We start from the raw sequence: 12,548 nt of genomic DNA on the forward strand, positions 1-12,548 counted from the left end.
TATAGCCGCTGCAGCATTGATAAAGTTAAGTTCCACCTGGTAGGCAGGTCACAAATCAGGGTTTACAGGCAGGTGGATTTCCCGCTGAATTTCAGCCAACCAAGCACTGGCTGTGTATGACCGCCTGAAATGGCTACAGACTCTTCTGGCCAGCTTTAGCACATCTTGCAACCCTGGGTAAGCATTTAGGAAACGCTGCACCACCAAATTGAGAACATCTGCTAGGCACAATTTTTCTTGTCTAAGAAAGGACAGGAGGTTTGAGCCATTATCGCATACCACCATTCCTGGTTCCAGCTGGCGTGGTGTGAACCACCTCGGGGCCTGTCCCTGCAGAGCTGCAAGATTCTCTGCTCCGCTGTGGTTCCTGTCCCCTAAACACACCAGCTGAAGCACTGCATGGCACCTTTTAGCCTGACTCTGGGAATAGCCCTTTGAACACTTAAAGGGTACCTGATGTTCATAGGACAATTCTGCAGAGGAGGGCATGGAGGTGGCGGAAGAGGGGGGGTAGAGCTCATAGGTCTGGCATCATCACCACCAGCTGTATGGAGATGTGGGGGCACAAAAAGCTACAGCACCCAGCCCTGTCCTGCATCCTTTTGAGTTGCAAGCAGCGTTACCCAGTGTGTTGTGAACTAAATATATCGTCCCTGTCCATGCTTGCTCGACCACGTGTCAGCAGTAAGGTGTATTTTATGGCTGACTGCCTTGCCCAATGATGCCAGAAAATTCCCTTCCATGTGATGGTAGAGAGATGGAATGGCCTTACATGAAAAGTAGTAGCGACTGGAAATCTGCCATTGTGGTACAGCACATTGTGCAAATTCATGGAAGGGGGCAGAATCCACCAGGCTGAAAGGCAGAAGTTGGAGCTCCAACAGCTTTGACAAGCTTGCATTTAGACACTGGGCATTTGGGTGGCAGGGACTGTATTTATTTTTTTCTGCTGCAGCAGATGGGGCAAAGAAATGTACCAGCTACAGTCTACAGCTGGTGGTGTGCTGCTGGCAGATGTGCTACTAGGACCTTGGACACCCTGTGCTATACCATCATCCCTGTCAGTGGAGGCTGCTGAGAGGTAATGACTGGGTATAGCAGGGGCAGACTGAAGTGGGTAAGGAGGAGGAGGGACAGATGTGTGCCCCTTTTGTGTAGCTTTTAGGTGCTCTTGCCAACGGGCTGAGTGGTTGGACATTAAAAGGCCTTGTTAAGCATGTGGTACCCAAATGGTTGGTGTTTTTGCCATGTTTGATGTGCATGAGGCACAGTTTGCAGATAGCAACAGTGCGATCTGCTGCAGATGTGCTGAAAAAGGACCAGACAGCTGAGCTTTGGGAGTAGGCCGGGAATGTGAGGGAATGTGATGGAGCTGCAGAATGTGATGGAATAGGGTGGCTGCACTCTACTCATCACCACTGGAGACAACTTGGCAATATGTTGTGGCTTGGGGAACATGAATGCCAATTTGTCTACCAGTGTTCCTCCCTCTCTCTAGGCTCACGTTCCTGTCATCCTCAACCTGAGAACCAACATCTGAATCCAGTAATGGCTGGGCATCATCAAGGAACAAGTGGCTGACGCTGTGGTCAAATAACTCAGCTAACTCCTCAATGGCTGATGTTGAGGCTATGGCAGAAATAGATATGGACAAGGAGGCAGGTCTATCCACTCTGGCAACTGCAGGGGACTGCACACTTGCCCCTGCTTGCGTGACAGAGGATGAGGAGGATGAGGAATGTTTAGTAAGCCAATCCGCAACCTACTCTGCATGCTATGGCTGGCTGGCTAGCATGGGCAAACTCACTAAACAGAGGAAATTATGCCCTGCCTGAGGACTGACCACCATGTCCACCTTTGTCTGTGGACACATTTGTTGCTGGCCCCTGCACAGTGCCAAGGGGACATATGCCTCTCTTTGTTGTCTTCCCAGACATTATTGGGAGGGAGGGGGCGGTGCTTATAAGCAAATGTAAAGAAGAAGTTGAAATCTGTCTGTAGATGCCCTTTAACCAATGTAAAGAGGTGTTTGGTGCACTTTAATTTGAGTACTCACACTATACAGACACACTTCACGGATACACAATAATATACTGCAAATGTACAGTAACGCACAGAACTATATGGCGTTAAACTTGCAGTAACGCACACAAAATTATATGGCGGTAAACTGGCAGTAACGCACACAGAACTATATGGCGTTAAACTGGCGATAACACACACAGAACTATATGGCATTAAACTGGAAAAACACACACAGAAGTAAATAGCGTTAAACTGGCAGTAATGCACACACAAGTAAATGGCGTTAAACTGGCAGTGATGCAATCAAATAGATGGTGTTCAACTGTGACTACACTGACGCTATCTGAACTGTCCCTACTCTAGGTATACACTAATGTAAAGATCACTGACATGGCCTCACTACACTACAATGAAACTCTCTGAGCTGTCCCTACTCTACATTAATGTATGTATGAATGATATGGTCTCACTACACTACAGCACATTCCTGAAAGAAGATTAGTAGGTTTGCTTGTCCATACAATGACATTCATAGCATTGAAGTATCTAAGGTAACTAGAATTTGGAGGCTTGCTTTCTTAGAATTGTGAGACAATATGCAATTTCCCCAGAGCATGGAAAAGTGACCAGACATTTGACATACCTGAACAGACATCTGACATACCTGGAAGTGTTGAATATGATGATTCTTCAGGCAGAGGTGTCTCTTGAATACAGCACAGAATGACAATATGGGCACATGGACAAAGAAGTATTAATAAACTTCTTTTCCATGCATCCCTTTTTTTCCATGGTAACAGGATCTCCTTTTTAACAACCTCCTTTCACCCTTCCAATACTAGAGACTTGTTCTTGATCATACCTGAATAGCTGAACAGACAGTAAAAGCCCCATACACACTATCAAATTGTCTGCTGTTTTTTTCCTTCAGATTAACCAAAACCATATAATATGAGGTCAAACCTTAGGAGTTTCAATTTGTTTGCAATCAGGCAGGCCCTTGCACTACATGGTTTTGGTAAATCCGAAGACAAAAATCAGCAGAAAATCTGATAGTGTGTATGGGGCTTAAGAGGGCAAAGTATTCCAGATGTCCACTTTGCTACTAGTACAAAGCATTTTAACCATAGTCACAACTCAATATTAAAATTTAACAGGATCTTCACCCTGGAAAAAAAAAAGAAAAGAAAAGTCAGCAGCCACAAATACTGTACTATAAAAATATACTTACCACTCCAGGGATCCAGCACTGTCCTCATCCTGGCCGGTTATTCACCAGTCTTATGGGAAACCAACTGTGATTCCCTGTGGCTTCACAGCTTCACAGGAGGTTGCGAACAGGGGAAATCCCAGCAGAAGTGAGTACTTGCCAAAAAATAGGTACCTGCTCCCAAAAAAAGGGGGCCAAAAGTGAAAAAAGAGGAGAGAGGGGGAAGATCAGTGAAACTTCCCCTTTAAGGCAAAGTTCTGCTTTAAAAAGACACTTACATATATTATTGTTTATGCCGGATTACATGGCAGTAATGAAACAAAATTGTAGGTTGTAATTGGACTTATTGTTAAACAATATTTAGCAACATACAAATTATGAAATGCTAGTTTTGTTACCTTCCACAACTGTATGCTCTAAACTGTGTTTTTCCTTTAATTTTTGCATTGCTTAGGAAGACATGACACGCAAACACCTTTTGTTCAGAGGAGGCAATGTTGTACTTTTACATTTTTTATACACTGTATAAATAATTGCCTTTTATAGATGAAACAAGACGTATCTGTTACTCTGCAGAGCTCTGACTTATTTGCATAATTCTGTCTCTGTCATTTACAGTGATTGTTGACAGGCTCGTATGAGTGGCAGGAGGGCACCTTGTCATGCAAAGGATTATTGATGCATTTCAATGTGTCGTTATTCCATGCTGTAATGAAAAATAAGTTACACTGTAAATCAGCAGATGACCTGCTGGGATTCTATTGTCACAGTCAAGTGTTGATTTTCAGAAATGTTGGAGAGTGTGTTCATATCTCCGCTATCAGGCATACATATAGTATAGATGTTGCTGAAGGAGAATTGCAAAAGCTACTGTTTAGATTGCTTTGAAGTCTGGCAATCTGAAGCAATGCAGATCACTTTTCTAAAGAAATACAAATACATGTCCATATTGCACAATTACTCATTTTGTTATTAGAAAAAGTGGTTGTATCAAATACCCAACAATTGTGGGCAAGTAAACCCCATGCAAAAAGGTCAAATACAACTCTAGGGCCCCCTTCACAGAAGGAATACATACACTGCTAATTTCCTTCTGAAAATTCTGAGTGCCTGACCTGGAATAGCCATGCAGCAGCCAATGGTAGAACTCCATATATGCTAATTTTTTTAGGGTCAGTGACCAGAAAGTATTGGAGTCGCTGAATCAGATTAATCTCTCAGTGATTGAGAATGGGGTCTTAAAGCTCAGCTCCATGTTTAGAATCCCTCTATCTGTTTAAACCCTTCCCCACTGAAGTGCCCCTGCATGGAAAAAAAAGAAAATTAAAACAACTGTATATTTATTATCTTTTTCAAGGTATCTTTGGTTTGGTAATGTGACTTCTTCATCCTCTTCTTCATTCAGTTGGGGTTTCAGGTCTTGGGGAGCCCTTACTAAAACCAATTAATTGGGGGGGCAATGAGAAAAATGCATAGTAGTGGCCATAGAAGAGTTGGATATGATGGCCCAATGCAACAGTCTGTGGATGACCTTTGGTTTATCTTGAGGCATGAACATAAATGTTCAGATGACCTCTAATCTCAACATGGCTGTTCAGTTCTAGAGCATAGAGGCGGTAGAAACATCTCTGGACACCAGTTATCTCAGGGGAAGCAAAGACAGATCAACCAGATTTTCCATCCTGCCTGATCACTCTTACTTTAGGTGTTGAAACGTACCAATATATTGCCCCACCCAAGCTCCATAACACCTATGTTGGGGTCATATGACTTTCTACCAAGCATTAAGGACCCCACATTTCTTGCCACTACAACAGTGGGGGTTTTCGCGACTCCATAATTTTTCCACTAGTCATTGCCTCATGTCAGATCATGAACTGGACTTTACCTTCTCGCAAGACTTGGACTTCTTCCGTCATGTTCAGTTAAGCACCTACTTGCATTCACTACTTACTGAGTTTCGCTCTGTATGAGAACTCTCCTCTTTGAAGTAAGCTTGCTTAACAGGAGAACCCATCCAATACATGTCATATTTCTGAGCTACCTTGATCGCTCTTAATGCCCCACAGGAGCTTCCTTTCTTACAAAAATGGGAAAGAGACCTGAACACAACTTTTTCTTCTAAACAGAAAGAAAGGATACTCCTCTTTGCCCACAAGACCTCCCTTGTCCGCAGATGTCAGGAGGGGGGATATAAACTCCTCACACATTGGTACCGAACGCCTGTGATGTTATACTGGACATTCCCCCAGTTTTTGGGTTCTTTACGCAAACATCTTTTTAATGCAGCAAAGGCATGTATTTCTGCACTGCATAGAAGAGCCCTAATGCATCAGATGCGTTGCAATGCTTGCCCCTGAATTTCAGAGATTCAACAAATGGAGAACCTAAATATGATATTAAAAGAACAGGAAAAATATTGGAAAAACTAGACTCCTTACTTTTTCTCTAAAGGTCAAACAACTCTAGCCTCTCAACGGCAATACAGTGGGACCCCCTGGTTCTGGTGAACACCTTATTGTAGGTGTGTGGCCTGGAGTGGTGGACTCTTTAATCTTCCTTCCCCCGCCCCGCCCCACCCCTTCCCCCCTCTCTTCCTTTCCTTTTTTTTTGATAACTGACTTGGAGTTCGACACTTTCCCCCTTATACACATGCAAATACCAAAAAAGCAGGGAGAATCGGTTTGAACTGGTGTGTAGATGAGATACACTGTATGGACATCTACTTGGTGTTCAATGGGTCTATGGATCCTTGTCATATTTTTGCTTATCTGCTGAGTCATGCAATGCCTCCTTTATTGTATTTTATGTTGTGAAAGTATGTTTTTGACTCTTTCAATAACCTGCTGATTCTTTCCAAATAAAGAATAAATAAATAAGGAATAAAAAATCTATTTCACTCATCGAGTGAGATATGTACATGATATAATGCCTACTCCAGGTATGTCTGTTCATAGCCAGCCCAGCAGAACTTGTTGATGCAGATCTGGGCTTGTTCCCAACCTTGACAAGACCCAAATTAAAAAAAATAGAAGATCATACACTGGGGTTGATTTACGAAAGGCAAATGTGCGTTTCAAGGGAAGTTACACTTTGCAAGGGAGTTTTCCTCAGATCTCAATAAATGATTTCCAGTTTTTTTTTTATTTCGCTTGCACATGACTGGGTATTCTTTGCATAGTGAAGTTTTATCACATTCATTAAGCTCTGGGAAAAATTCCTTTGCAAAGTGACCTGTTTGCCTTTACTAAACTAACCTCAATATGTCCCTTAAAAATCTCTTTCTTTTTTTCCAAATTAGCACAGGACATGAGTACAAGTGAGATGTATTATTAATGTTATCCAAAAAATAATGCAACTATGTTGAAAGGCAAATAGGGTGAGTTTCCAGAGAGCACCTCATATGTGGCATGGGAGGGTCTGCTTCCTGAAGCCTGTGATGCATCATTAACTCTCACTACCTCTTTTTGATCAATTGGACTTAGACTTCCAAACCACTTCTGAACGTGATTTTTAGTTATGAGGAATTTCTTAATACTGACATTTTCACACGCGTTCCTTATATAACAATAAGCTACTGCAGTTTGGAAGAACCTGTCCAGTATTACCAACAAGTAAGCAAAAATGTGTCCTCAGATAACAGACAAAAGGTAATGGGGTAAACTAGTTCCCTATGGTTATATTTAAAAAAAAAACAGAAGAGGTGTGAATACATCACAAGTCTTTATTTTCCATTGTGTCTGGAGTTGTATAATATAATACAAGAACAGAGAACATACAGCTTGTGACTGCCTTTATGTTTATGGGAAGTTTATATATACAGTACAGTAAGTATTTAAGCAGATGTTCCAGCCAAGCTGAGCCAAGGGCTGAAACAAGTGATGTTAGAAGGACATTAGAGTCATCTATGTATTAAATCCACTGTTAGAATAATGACACCGTGTAGTTCAATGAAAGCACTGCTAGAGTAAAAGGAAAGTATAGTGTATTTTTAGCAAGCACTTGCCTTTGGGACCATTTATCATTTATACATATCAATACTAGACTAGTGAAAACTTTCAAAATGCCATATCCAAGAAGTTTCTATCGCAGAAAAAGAAATAAGGAAAAATCCTCCGCCGGGTCCCTAATGAATGGACATGTTTTTTATGTGTTATATTTTTATCTATTTGTAGTAAAACGTTTGCATTTTAATTTTTGTTGGTCTCTTAATGTGCCAATACAATTCATTCATTAGGGACCCGGGGGGGATTTTTCCTGTGTCTAGGTCCCATATTTTCTTTTTTATACTTATCCATGTTTCCAAGATTCACTCAACTTTCACCCAAGAGTCACACATTCTTCTAACTATATTTTATATCAAAAGTATGTGGATGGAAACTTTGATAAACAGATACTCTTGCATTATTATTATTTAACATAAAGTTGTTTTTTATTTAAGTCACATTTTTACACCTTTTCCATATTTTTTTTTTAAATTATATTAAATATACAGATGTTTTGTCAATACAGTCAGGGAAGAGTAGCTAATACAACACTGCATAACTGTAAAAAAAAAATGGATAAAATGGTATCTAAAGCCCAAACGTTTTCTTGTCCCGTGCAGGGAGGACCACCCTCTCTATGTGTTCAAGTGAATATTGTCCACAGGACTGAAAGTGAAGTATAATTCACAATGTTGAGTTGGGGGAGATGTCCTGTTACTTTCTAATGTGTCTATGGGACAGAAAGTGAAATGGCTTTAAATATAAATTAGGATATTAGCCACACAGGGAGAGCATTATGTTTAATGAGTCCACCAACTCACAGACTTACATTTGGAGAAGGACCAATAAATTACAGCCATTGACTAATACCAGTGGTGGCCTATCCATAGAGGGCACACAGGCGTTGCCTCTCCATCTACATATCAGTGGCACCCTCCCATGGATTTAAATGCGGTGTTGGTGTTTTTTGAAGCACCTGATTAGAGCCATAGGCTCTAATAGGCTTAACAAAAAGGGTGGCCTCAGAGCTCAGAGCATTGCGCTCCGAAGCCCCCCAGTTATGTGGCCATAGCGAATACATTTTTGCTATTTTCACAATAAAGTTCTTCCCCGCCAATCAGGAGGCAGGTCTGTGAGACCTATTTGGCAATTGGTCAAAGCATCAGGCGATCCTATTGGATGCCTAGCGCTTTGGCGGAAGAGCAGACACACAGCGGAGGAAGCCGCTGGAGGAGCAGACACCGGAGCCTCTTGGCCACTGCCTACACTTCAGGAGAGGAGGAGAGGACACCACAGCCCTGTGGGTAAGTGCCAGACCGCCCAGAGGAGAGGAGGTTCAGTTCTGTGGGGGGTGTTATTTGTTTTCTGCCCCCCAAAATAAGAGCCCACCAGCCACAACTGTCTAATACTGCAAAGCAGGAAGCAGAGCCTGTGAATTGGTTTTGCTGAGGCAAATTTTGTGATTTTTATAGCAGACATCAGAATATAATTTTTTTGCTAAAGTATTAATTGCGTTACCAGTTAGTTTCAGCTATTAGCTGAGCTTCCTCTAGTTTTATGCTAATTAACTTGCATAACTAGTTTGAAAGGGCTTGTTATCCAGGAAGTGATGTTGACAGGAAATGGGGGAAGTGTCACGTACCTGGTAGAGACTGATGAGAGGGCCCTCCCTTACACCTCCTGTCCTATTTGTCCCCTGAGATTGATGACAGGGTAGGACAGGAAATGGAGTGGCACAGGCGCATGTAGCCCTGGCTAGCAGAAGAACTGCATCTTTAGGTTGATTACTTGTGTATGCACATGAATGGCTAGATTTACTAGTTCCCCTTGTGTCTTTTATCCAATTCAACTGTACACTTTTTTACATCCCTGGAAAAGCCACCCTTTTACAGTTTATTTTGCATAAATGCCTATTATTCCTTGAAGGCCGCAGTACAACCAGAGACAAATAATTAATCAAAGCAAAACCATATGTAATGGGCGAATATGGCTGCCCCATAGTGCAAATATCATTACTATTATACAAAGAAACAAAGGGGTTGATTTATTAAAGACAAATAAACTATGCACTCTGCAAGAACAGTTGCTCCAGAGCTTAGTAAATGAGCAGAAGCTCTGTTGTTGACTTCCCTCATCCAATCATGTGCAAGCAAAAATGCATTTTTTTTATTTTCCTTGCACGTGATTGGGTATTCCTTGCAAAGTGAAGCTTTACCTGATTTAATACGTTCTGGAGCCACTGCAAAGTGAACAGTCCCCTTGCCTTTAGTAAATCCACCCCAAAGTATTTATATTACATATATTACATTTTATAAAGCAGTGTATCTGTTTTAAAAAAAAAATTAAAACACTTTTATGAATAAAATGATTGATTACTGTTATATTATAAACTTACTATGAATACCCCTCTGCCAAACTGGGCTGTATATTTTATACAGAAATACAACAGGTCTTTTATGACAAGTGACTGGTAGATTCGGCCTCACTTCAACTATTGAATTCATTTCCATCATCTCATCAAGTTAGCCAACAGCCGGAGCCAATGATTTTCCAGCTTGTTTGTGGAGGTCCTTGAGTTAGTGAGTGTGACTAAACATCTGGATTAGTGTGAAACACTTCCTGAACGGGAGAGTTAAATTGGTGTCAATCCCTTGATAAGCCATTGCATCATAGCTGAACTGTGACAAGTTATCCACAGCTTGAAAGTTAATCCTATGCGACATTTTGACTGTTGGAATAGCTTTTACGCATAACAATTAATCACGGTCTCTTGTGAGTGCTTTATGTATCGTTCACATGAGATAGGAGCATGTCACAAATGACAAGAACATAAAACAGTAACCAAAGTATAAAGGCTCCCAAAGACTTACTGCAAACAATATGCAATGCATATTTATATAGTGCCAGTGATATACTATATACACCTACTGGCCACTTTATTAGGTACACCTGTTCAATTGCTTGGTAACACAAATTGCTAATAAGCCAATCACATGACATCAACTCAATGCATTTAGGCTACTAGACATGGTGAAGACAACTTACTGAAGTTCAAACCAAGCATCAGAATGGGGAAGAAAGGGGATTTAAGTGGCTTTGAATGTGGCATGGTTGTTGGGGCCAGATGGGCTGGTCTGAGTATTTTAACCACTTTAATACAGGGCACTTCCCCCTTCCTGCCCAGTCCAATTTTCAGCTTTCAGTGCTGTTGCATTTTGAACGATGATTGCGCAGTCATGTGGCGCTGTAACCTAATTAAATTTTTTCTCCCACAAACCTTTCTTTTGGTGGTATTTAATCACCACTGGGATTTTTATTTTTCGCACTACAAATAAAAAAATACCGAACATTTTGAAAAAAAAATGTTTTTCTTTGTTTCTGTTACAAAACATAGTGAATAAGTACATTTTCTTCTTCACTCATGAGCACTGAAAAGGTAATACTGATTGGCACTGAAGAGGTGGCACTTATATGCAGCACTGATGGACACTGATAGGCGGTACTGATAATCAGCACTGATGGGCACTGATAGGTGGCACTGATATGCAGAACTGATGGGCACTCATAGGTGGAACTGATGGGCACTGATAGGTGGCACCGATGGGTAATCATAGGTGGCACCGATGGGTAATCATAGGTGGCACCGATGGGTAATCATAGGTGGCACTGATGGGCAATCATTTGTGGCACTGATGGGTGGCACTTATGGGCACTAATGGGTGGCACTGATAGGCAGTACTGATCAGGGGGCACTGGGAGGCATCATTGATGGACACAGAGTGCCATCCTAATTGCCACTGATTTGCACCCCTTGTGGGCTCAACTGGTGGTCTGAACTGGGCATCCCTGGTGGTCTGAAGTGGGGATCCTCAACGGGTCTGCACTGATAATCAATGCACTGATTATCAGCGCAGACACCCCTTGTCAGGAGAGTAGCCGATCAGCTCTACTCTACTCAAGCCTGTCAGTGCGAGTAGAGAAAAAGCCGATTAAATGTCTCTTCTTGTTTACAATGTGATCAGCTGTGACTGGACACAGATGATCACATGGTAAAGAGCCTACGTCATAGGCTCTTTACCTAGATTGGAGATGCGGTGTGTGTGAATGACTGCGTGCTAGCGGCTTATATTTCATTACGTCATATGATTCCCTATCAGGATAATGAACCCACTTTCCAGACGTCATTTTGCTGTATGGTGAGCGGGAAGTGGTTAAAACTGCTGATCTTCTGGGATTTTTATGCATAACCATCTCTAGGGTTTACAGAGAAGGGTCCGAAAAACATCCTGTAAGTAGCAGTTGTGTGGACAACAGTGCCTTGTTGATGTCAGAGGAGAATGGGCAATGGTTTTGAGATAGTTTCATAGTTAGTTAGGTTGAATAAAGGCACCAGTCCATCCAGTTCAACCTGAGTGAGTGTCTACAATTGTCCCTATCCCTGTACATTGCACACTCATGTCTGTCCCTACCCTCAAGGAGCCCACAATCCAAGGTCCCCATTCATATACTAGAGCCAATTTTGGACAGAAGCCAGTTAATCTACCTGCATGTCTTTTGGAGTGTGGGAGGAAACCGGAGTACCTGGAGGAAACCCACGCAGGCACAGGGAGAACATGCAAACTCCAGGCAGGTAGTGTCGTTGTTGGTATATGAACCAGCGACCCTGCTAGGTGAGAGTGCTAACCACTACACCACTGTGCCGCCCAGAGATGATAATAGAAAGACAACAGTAACTCAAATAATCACTCGTTACAACCAAGGTATGTAGAATATCACTTCTGAGCATACAACACATTGAGCCTTGAAGTGCTACAGAAGCAGAAGGCCGCACCGGGTGCAACTCCTGTCAACTAAGGACAGGAAACTGAGGCTATAATTCTCACCAAAATTGGAAACTAGAAGATTGGAAAAACGTTGTCTGGTCTGATGGGTCTCTATTTCAGCTGCGACATTCAGATGAGAGGGTCAGAATTTGGCATAAACAACATGAAAGCATGAATCCAACCTGCCTTATCAAAGGTTCAGGCTGGTGATGTTATGGTGTGGATCTGATCTTTTAATGTTTTACTATACCTGCAAAAGGAGCCAGCCTGAATTGATCTATCAGGACTTAATATTCAAATTCAGGTTCAATTAGAAAGGAAGGGTTTTGGGACTTTAAATGAGGTATATAGTGTATATAACTAAATGCCTACTTTCCTATGTACAGTGCCTTGAAAAAGTAATCATACCCCTTGTAATTTTCCACATTTTGTCATGTTACAACCAAAACTGTAAATGTATTTTATTGGGATTTTATGTGATAGACCAACACAACACAAAGTGGC

The sequence above is a fragment of the Lithobates pipiens genome, unplaced genomic scaffold (genome assembly GCF_037356315.1).
Source record: "Lithobates pipiens isolate NorthernLeopardFrog02 unplaced genomic scaffold, aLitPip1_a1.2 Scaffold_22, whole genome shotgun sequence".
In the NCBI taxonomy this organism is placed as follows: domain Eukaryota; kingdom Metazoa; phylum Chordata; class Amphibia; order Anura; family Ranidae; genus Lithobates; species Lithobates pipiens.